This window comes from Hibiscus syriacus, unplaced genomic scaffold, assembly GCF_006381635.1.
Source record: "Hibiscus syriacus cultivar Baekdansim isolate YM2019G1 unplaced genomic scaffold, ASM638163v2 tig00006570_pilon, whole genome shotgun sequence".
Taxonomy (NCBI): domain Eukaryota; kingdom Viridiplantae; phylum Streptophyta; class Magnoliopsida; order Malvales; family Malvaceae; genus Hibiscus; species Hibiscus syriacus.
In genome coordinates, this window is record NW_024062102.1 from 917,461 (window position 1) to 927,917 (window position 10,457).

Sequence of the window (10,457 nt, forward strand, 5' to 3'; positions counted from 1 at the left end):
TAGTTTGGATGAAGAATTGTTATAGGTGAGAAGACAATCATTGATCAATATTTCTTTGATAGAGAGTTGATTTATAAGAAAGAAGAAGATAAAGATTGTGTCTATATTGTTGAAGGTTTAAGGGCTTTCTTAATCTTGACTACTGGGTATTTGACCATTAACTGGTGGTGTCAGGCTGTAACTATAACTATCTGTAGGTCAACAGACTAAATAGATTTAATTGTTAAATTTAGATTTCGTTCTTATTTGCAGGTCACCAGACTAAATAGATTTGATTGTCAAATTTAGATTTTGTTCTTATATGTCATGTAAACCTGTTAGAGGTATTGTCTATGTATTATAATTGGTTCAAAAGCTTATACTCAGAGGATGCGAGCTATGTGGAAGCTTAGATAAACAAAGAGTCTGTCCGATGGTCTTTCTGCTCGGATTCCACAATACAATTTACTAAATGTGTAGATTTGAAGTTTAATTTTCCTTATTTCAAAATCATTATTGGAAAAAGTAAAATTGAGAAGTTGGCGGTTTACTGAGAAAGTGCTGCGAATCCCAACTTCCATGATTGATTGCTGAGACAATACCCCCCATCGATGGGCAAGTTAACACCACTCACATATTTAGCCTCGTCGCTGGCCAAAACAGTGCTGCATTGGCGAAATCTTCAGGCTCCAATACGGTGCCTTTCAACACTGCTGAAGCCGCAATCATCTCCCTCCCCTTCTTATCGAATAGCCCCAGTGTTTTCTGGAACAAAGGGGTCGCAGTTGCGTGAGGTGAAATGCAGTTAACTCTGATTCCGTGCTCGCCTAATTCGACGCTCAAGCTTAGTCAACCCCGTGACAGCATGCTGGATTTGTAGGCATGGGGGTTGCCGTAGCTGATTTTCGAAGAAAGACTCGATGTGAAGAGAATGCAGCCTTTCTTGGCCGGAACCATGACCCTAGCAGCATGCTTGGCACCCAAGAAACCACCCAACACATTGATGTCGAACACTCTCTTGAAGTTCTCGGTGCTGGTGTCCGTCACTCTTACTTCATTGTCACCAATAATCCCTGCGTTGTTGAACATGATATCGAGCTTTCCGTACTTGGAAACCACCAAGTTCACGGCGTTTTCGACATCCGATTCACATGTGACATCGCAGTGGACATAGCCGATGTTTTCAGTTCCAAGGTCTTGGCAAAGGGAGTGGCCCAAATCGTCTTGAATGTCAGCAACGAGAACCTTGGCTCCGTGTTTGACAAATAGCCTGGCTGTACACTCTCCTAAGCCACTGGCTCCACCAGTTATCAGTGCCACCTTACCATCTAGCCTGTACCCAACAAAGAAAGAAATAACCTTTAGATGTTATGATTCGAACCATGAATGAGCACAAGATTTTATGTTAAAGAACAAACTTACAAAAATAAATTCGTTGCGTTAGGATTTAATTACCTCTTGGTTACTGAAGATTGAGAACTCATTGTGGTAGTGAAGAAAATAGGTGGTCGACTTTGCTTGTTTCTTTGAATGCAATGCTTGGGATGTTGTGTTTCACTTCATTGTTTTTCTGCTATTTATAGATTCAGGGACTGTAACCATGTTCTGAAAAATCAACAATGGCGTCGTCCTCCTTTGAATTCTTTCATTATAAAAATAATATCTTGTATGACATTATATTATAAATAATAAATCTTGCTTAATACTATGAAGTGTCTTATATGGCAATTTTTTTTTAATGAATTCAGGCTTAAAATATGTGGAGACCTGTCAGCACATGGTGGGCGGTATAAATACATATTTTTCTTAAATAAGTAACAATTAGAAAAGAAAAACATAAAATGAATAGACACAAAAATAACTTAACATAAAATTAAAAATCGTAACAATAAATTAATTACAATTTTTAATTAATTTTATTTTATAATTTTTTAAAAAGCTACCTACACATAATATAATATACATTTTTCTACGGATAAACCAATGCCTTAATTAATTTAACCCACACATCATATTATTCTTTTCTTGAAATATGTATTTTTTATTGTTAAAAGGTCAAAAATAGCTTATCCTCAATTTAATTATCGAATTTTAAATGTAACTTCAAATGATCCTATTATAATTGTATTCAAAGTTGGCTAACTTTAGTGTTCGCCGAATGAGACTAAAATAAGAATTTAATAGAGGCTGAGATTCAACCTCCGTCCCCTTCAATATAGGAAACTAGATTTTTATTTTTCTTATTTTTAAACACATCTAAATTATTTAATTCATCTTTTTATCTATAAATTAAAAAAATATCATATACTCTATTCAAAAAAAATATCATGTATTTAAATTCACATCTTATTATATAATACAATAATAATATTAAACAAATTCAGTTTATACCTGGAATAAAAAAACTTAACCACTTATCAATTGACTTATAAATTTATCTTTTAACATTGATAACTATTATTTATTTTTATAATTATGATTATAGCTTACTGGCGTTATATATTCTATTATTTTCATTTATTAAATCTCAAAGTTGGACTTTAGATTGTTTATTCGTGTATTTAATTAACATTTTAAACACATTCAAGTAGTTGCCTGGGGCTGCTATATTTGTCTTTGCTGAATGTTGTTACTCTCATACGGGTATTCAAAAAGGGTTGCGTTGCTTCATAAATTAGTCATCACTTGACTGGTTGGATGCTTGCTCCCAAAATTGGGTTAAGGTATCCTATCGGTCAATAAACTATAGAGGCAATTTTATTTTTACCATTGAACTATGAGTTTTATTAATTAAGTCATTAAATTATTAAAATAGTTTCAATTAAGTTGTTTATCATTAATTGTTAATTAATTTACCGATATAAAAGTTAAATAGATTTGTATGATTAGACATTTGGTTTATATTACTTACAAGTTCTATTAATTTGATCTTAATTTTAAACTAAATTTAAATTTGTAAAAATTCAAATATCAAGACACCATATAATCGACGAGTTACCAAATGTGGGTGTTATGGGGTGCTAACTCTTTCCCGTAGATAATTAACTTTCGAACCTAATTTTTAAGTCTCTGGTCAAGCATGTATTTTAGAATTGCCTTTAAAAATAAACTTTTAAAATTTTCTTTTAAAAGACGGTTTTATAGGTTTTGACATTACTTAGCTCCAAATGATCGATGATATGACTTAGAATATTTCTTTTCAAAATCAGAATTCCAAAATAAATCTAAACATTTGCGCACTTTTTTTAAAATAATGAAAAATCATCGAGCTTAAAGATTATTTCAATAGACATAGATTGATTATATGTTGTTTTGATAACTAAAAATTATGAATTTATATTTATATTTAATTTTCATTTGAGTTTTTCATTATATCATGCATTATTTCATTTTTGTAAATAGTTAAGCTCATTGTTTTCATATTTGTGGAGATTTTGAAAATGAAAGTTTTGAAATAAGTCTTTATTTTCTTTTTTTAAAAGACTTGTGAGTTTCTCATCACATGTTTGTGTATGTGCGTTTTCATATTATGAACTTTCCATTCCAACTTCGTCTTTATTAAGTGCGGGTGAAACTGACGTCTTTGTGAGAATTGAATCTTTGTACAGACTTAACAACTAAACTTTGAGGTATATATATTTTATGTCTTCGTAAGAATTGTATTTTTATGTAGACATAAGGAAATATATCCTCCCGAATTGAACTTAAATTATATATACCTATAATGGATGAGGATTAAGGGTCATACTAACCTTAGTCGGAGACATTAAGGATAATTCAAGTACATTTGTCTCAAAACAGAAACATCATGTAATAAATTATAAGAGACCCAAATTAGAGTCATATTGAATCTTTACTTTTTTTAGAGTGTATCTAGATAAACACACAAAAGAGAAACAACTCTAACATTTGTTCTTCGTTTTAAATTTATAGATTAGGTTTACTTTCGAATAAATAACATGTGAGATATAAAGCATGTAGGGTAGGATGTATTTTCAGATAAAGTATATTAGGTAAAAGGCACATATGGATAAGAATATTGTTATTCAATAAAGGTATGTTTGATTAGAAATCATGTCTGAATAGGATACACTTGAATAGACCATGTTCATGTAGACAACATATGTGAATGGGTTTTATGTGTTCAAAATTTATCCCTTTTAACAGTAGTTTTCTTAATAAGATTGTTCATATTAATTCGTTTTCTTTTCCTTTTGTTTTTTTTAATTTCTTGCATTTACATTTTCATGACATAAAAAATATCTTAATTTACAAGTGATCACAAATATTGATAGATTTTTATAATTAAATGATGGATTCTTAATCAAGTTGTCGAATTCATATAATCAATGATATTTCGAGGATTAACCAAAAAAAAGTAAATCGATGAAAGAATGAACTCAAAGTTTATTGACTCTCTTCAAAGGCAGCAAGATTGAGATGATCTCTTAAGGGTCAGATGCTATTAATGAATATCACATTCATATTCCCTTCAAAATTTATTAAGGGGATCTCAAAACTAACGATCATAGTAGATAATTTGAGAGGAAGATAAATAACACCATCAAATACAGGAGATGGATCAACATTTTGATTGGTGCAACTGCAACATCGACTTGAAAAATAAATCTAGTGTCAAATGGAAGAAGCTAGCTCAGAGAATTAAGAGATTGAGGCTTGTCCATATTTATAAAATTTGACTATCTTGTGTAATGAAACATTGTTTTACCGATGAAAATTGATAACTCAAATTCCAAAAAAAAAAAAATTAACACTAAAGAACATGAATCTATAGAAAAGAAAAAGAATCAAAGTCACACTCTCGCAAACCAATGCTTCAACCCTTCGAAACCTGCATTCCATCCAGATTAGGATTTGAATCTTCAAAGCCAACCCTTGAAACCTCATCTATCCCAAGTTAGCCCTTATCAGATTCTCATGATGATCCCAACAATGACAAGAAGAAGATGAAATCTAAAGATCCTCAATTCGATCTCATTCCTTTCTCATCTAGTGAATTAAAGGTTACTCGAAGTTCAATTGATTACACTGCATTATATTAAATTTGAGTTGTCTCCATATCCAAGATGATACAAAGAAAATGTTGACTTAAATATCATACTGAAGCTCAAAGACACTCTCTCAAAAGGTGTAGTAACGGATGAAAAAGTACACATCAAAAGCATTACAGGAGACTTCTTGGATCCCACAATACAATTTACCAAATGTGTGGATTTGGAGTTTAATTTTCCTTATTTCAAAAACATTATTGGAAAAAGTAAAATTGAGGAGTTGGCGGTTTACTGAGAAAGTGCTGCGAATCCCAACTTCCATGATTGATTGCTGAGACAATACCCCCCATCGATGGGCAAGTTAACACCACTCACATATTTAGCCTCGTCGCTGGCCAAATACAGTGCTGCATTGGCGAAATCTTCAGGCTCCAATACGGTGCCTTTCAACACTGCTGAAGCCGCAATCATCTCCTCTCCCTTCTTCTTATCGAATAGCCCCAGTGTTTTCTGGAACAAAGGGGTCGCAGTTGCGTGAGGTGAAATGCAGTTAACTCTGATTCCGTGCTCGCCTAATTCGACGCTCAAGCTCTTAGTCAACCCCGTGACAGCATGCTTGGATGCCTTGTAGGCATGGGGGTTGCCGTAGCTGATTTTCGAAGAAAGACTCGATGTGAAGAGAATGCAGCCTTTCTTGGCCGGAACCATGACCCTAGCAGCATGCTTGGCACCCAAGAAACCACCCAAACACATTGATGTCGAACACTCTCTTGAAGTTCTCGGTGCTGGTGTCCGTCACTCTTACTTCATTGTCACCAATAATCCCTGCGTTGTTGAACATGATATCGAGCTTTCCGTACTTGGAAACCACCAAGTTCACGGCGTTTTCGACATCCGATTCACATGTGACATCGCAGTGGACATAGCCGATGTTTTCAGTTCCAAGGTCTTGGCAAAGGGAGTGGCCCAAATCGTCTTGAATGTCAGCAACGAGAACCTTGGCTCCGTGTTTGACAAATAGCCTGGCTGTACACTCTCCTAAGCCACTGGCTCCACCAGTTATCAGTGCCACCTTACCATCTAGCCTGTACCCAACAAAGAAAGAAATAACCTTTAGATGTTATGATTCGAACCATGAATGAGCACAAGATTTTATGTTAAAGAACAAACTTACAAAAATAAATTCGTTGCGTTAGGATTTAATTACCTCTTGGTTACTGAAGATTGAGAACTCATTGTGGTAGTGAAGAAAATAGATGGTCGACTTTGCTTGTTTCTTTGAATGCAATGCTTGGTATGCTGTGTTTCACTTCATTGTTTTTATGGTTTTTATAGATTCATGAACTGTAACCATGTTCTGAAAAATCAACAATGGCGTCGTCCTCCTTTGAATTCTTTCATTATAAAAAATAATATCTTATATGGCATTATATTAATAAATAATAATCTTGCGTCCTGAGATTGAACTCCTCCATTCTAGTACTCTTGAAGTGTCCAATATGACAGCATTTTCATGACTTAAGCGCATATTTGCGGTCAAAGATTTGAGCATATATCTTAAAACTGTAGTATTTGTTCATTTGTTTTATACTTTGTGATTCTTATAAATAATTTTTCAAAAATATTAGAAAGATATTTAAATGTCGAATTTTAAAAATACCCAAAAATATGTTAAATTTTAAATTCTAAAATGTAACCACAAATGGACATATGATGATTGAATTCAAAGTTGGCTAACTTTGGTTTTCATCAAATGAATAAAAAAACAAGGCTTGACCGTCACCAACTCTTAAGATTGACAACTTTTCAAATTGAGGTGAGATTCAAGCTCAGCCGCCTTTGATATACAATTGGAAATTTAATCAGCTTATCCATTGACTATTTTTTTATAATTACTTTTTATTTTTATAAATATGATTACAAAATAATTATATAGCTCGACTTGTGTTATTCTATTAATTTCATTTATTAATTATTTATATATGTAATTAACGTTTTACCACATGTCAGTAGCCGCTTGAGACTGCTATCTTTGTCTTCGCTGAAATTTTATATATTTAATTATTTATATATTGAAAAAGGGTTGCGTTGCTTGGTCATCACCTGATGCGACAGCTTGACTGGCTGCATTTCTTTACCAAAAAGTTTAAAATTGAGTATAAATCTGGCAAACTTAAGTAAATTATATATTTTTATTTAATTAATTAAACAAATGACATTAATCGAATCTTACTTAATCGTCGGATCAGATCAAAATTCGTCAAATTTTGGTATCATACCCGTCCTTGGGGCTCGAAGTGACCCATATTCGAGAGTCCTTTTTTCTCGTTTTGGGTTCTCCTCTTCCTGTTTTTGCAGTTACATATAGAGATCTAACTCCCTAGAAATCATGATCGTGAAAGGAGTCTGATAAGTGGCGTGAAGGAGTAGGAAACGTAGTTTGTTAGGGAAGACTAAGTAAAGAGAGTTGATCGGACTCCATTATTGACCAAAATTGGATCCAGATTTGAGGATCAATCAATGATTTAAAATATGAATTTTTTTTATTTAAAAATGAAATATCATGTGTCAAAATACTCTAAAAAAATATGAGTTAAATTAATTATTTAATCAAATATTATAGATTTTTCTATCATAAAAAGATATTAATAATCAAAATATTTAAAAAAATAAAAAATAAAATAACTATTTAATTATACATTACAAATATTTTTTCATATTATATCTACTTTTACTTGCTAAAAAGTTCCACCAAACCGATTTTGATATCACTTGGAAACGTAGGACCGCGTCAGCTCTAGACTAATCATGTTAGTAGAGGTAGAAAAAGCTAATTGCATTATATGACCTAAAAACAAAATCAAATTTCAAATTGGTGTTAAATTTCAACAATGTTTTAGGTCTTATTATTAAATAACAACTAAGACCCGATTGAGATGATCATCTAAAGATTGAATTCAAACATTCAACCCAAATAACCAAAAGGAAGAAGAAGAAAAAAATCAAACTTTGGAAGAGAGGCTCTTAAGAATATTGGACATTGAAGGATTAGTTGTACAAATTGAGTCCACTCACGTACTTAGCATCATCACTCGCCAAATACAAAGCCGCTTGAGCCACATCTCCCGATTCCAATATCGTCCCCTTCAAGTTCGACCCCGTCGCAATCAGCTCCTCCACTTTCTCCTTGGGCATGTTGCCGAACGGTCTCGTTAGCATCGGAGTCGCGATGCCGTGCAGCGAGGTGCAGTTTCACTCTTATCCCATGTTGCCCCAACTCCACACCCAGATTCTTAGCCAACCCCACCAGCGCATGCTTCGATGTCACGTAGGCATGACCAGCGTCGGTGCCGACGATCACCGAGAAAACGCTCGTAGTAAAGAGAACGCATCCTTTCTTGGCCGGGATCACGACCTTTGCAGAATGTTTAGCACCCAAATACCCTCCAAAGATATTGACATCTAGAACCTTTTTGAATTTGTCATCATTTGAAGTAACTATGTGCAAATCGGGACTGGACATGTCGTCATTGTTGAACATTATATCGAGCTTACCATACTTAGAGACAGCTAAACCAACAGCGTTTTCGACATCAGAGTCCGACGTAACATCACAGTGAACATAGGAGATGTTTTCTTCTCCAAGTTCTTGAACCAAGGCTTGTCCGTGATCATCTTGGATGTCTGCAACAACCTTAGCACCATGTTGGATAAACAGCCTTGTTGTGGGGTGTAAACGAGTCGAGTTGAGTTTGAGTGTTGCTAAACTCGATTTGAAAATTCTGAAATGGAGCTCAATTCGATTCGAAAACTCACGAGCTTAAAATTTTCAAGCTCGATTTGAACTCGAAATCATGAACTGAAGCTCGTGAGCATTTCAAAAAGGCTCGAAATAAAAAAAAAATCTTAAACTTAGTTCGATTGAAACCTCAAACTTAAACTCAAACTTAAACCTTAAATATATAAAATCTTACTATATTTAAAAAAAATCAATACATAAATGTTAATAATATTAATAATTTATTTTAAAAAATTAAAATCTTAATATATTATATTTTCGAGATACTCACGAGTTTTTCGAGTCAAATATCAAGTAGTTCGTTTTCGGCTTGTTAATAACTCGAGTAGAGCTCGAACTCTAGTCTATTCCATTCGATCCGAGTATTTATCGAGCCTTGATCGAGTCGATTCACGATTGTCTCGTCTCATTTACAGACATCGCCTATGCCGCCGGCTCCTCCAGTAATCAACGTCACCTTACCTTCAAGCCTGTAATGGGAACAAAATAGTGAAACAAAAGGCTAATTGAGGCAATGATTTCTAGGTTTTCACATTAACAAATTTTGGGGGGTTTTCCTTACCTTCTTTGGGTGGAAGCTGTGGAAGGATTGGAACTCATTTTTGCCTTGAAATCAATTTGAAACTACTTCTGCAAATAAAGAGTTTGTAGTGTTTTTGGTGAGGAAGATGAAGATCCCTTGTGGTTTTATAGAATATACAATCAAACTATGGATCAGAGCTCCATTTTTGTGACCAAATTGAAGAACCAAAACAATAAAGGTTACTTATCCAAAAAAAAAAACAATAAAGGTTAATTAATTATTAGATAACGACAAAACAGGAGGAAGCCAACTTTCTAGAAAAGGACAAAATACTTTTTTTAAACCAAGCAATTTGCCATTTTTCTTGAAAATTATATTATCAGCTTAAAAAGATAGTATACTTGTTATGTCGAGATCAGTATAATTACTATTCTGATAGACGTTTACAAAATTTAATTTGAATTAACTAATTAATAAAAAATATATTACATATATTTTTACCTGCAAATAATTTTTTTTGAATAATGTATACATATGATATATCTATATATTTAAGATTCTGACATTTGATATGCATTATTCAAAATTTTGGCCGATTGCATGGCATAAATATATTTTATTCATTTTATCACGAGAGATTTTTATTTTATTTCAATTCGTTGTTATTTCACTTATTTTATCTATGGAATTGTTAAATTAAATATTTAATTATGTCAAGTTAAGTGAAATTAAAAATTGAAGTTGGTTGAATTAATGATCATATTTTATAATATAAAATTTATTTAATTTTTTTAATCAAATTTATAAAATTAGAGTCGAGTTTAATTATTCAAGTTTTTTTTGATGAATTGTTTGTGTATATCATTCAAGAAAAAAAAAGCAAAAAAACATGCTACAATCAACAAGGTGCTCAAAGCAAAAACAAGAACACCCTACAAAATAATATCTCAACTAGTACAGAGATTCCTATTTACATCATCCTTGTTATCTATATTCTTATGAACAAGTTTAGCTCTCACAATCTCACAAATATTATCAAGAATCATCTGCCAATCTCTAGTCAGACTCACAAATTGTCTGTCATTCCTCTCTTCCTAAACACAGTAAATAATAGCATCCCTAGATATCCTAAGGATAAAGGAAA

At 32.8% G+C, this 10,457-nt stretch overlaps 3 pseudogenes; all 3 read right to left on the reverse strand.

The window, feature by feature from the left end:
• Positions 1–423: 423 nt before the first annotated feature.
• On the reverse strand, positions 424–6,242 carry LOC120200829 (annotated as a pseudogene).
• LOC120200830 lies at positions 435–1,537 on the reverse strand (annotated as a pseudogene).
• Positions 6,243–7,921: 1,679 nt separating the features above from the next.
• LOC120200775 lies at positions 7,922–9,515 on the reverse strand (annotated as a pseudogene).
• Between the last annotated feature and the right edge of the window lie 942 nt (positions 9,516–10,457).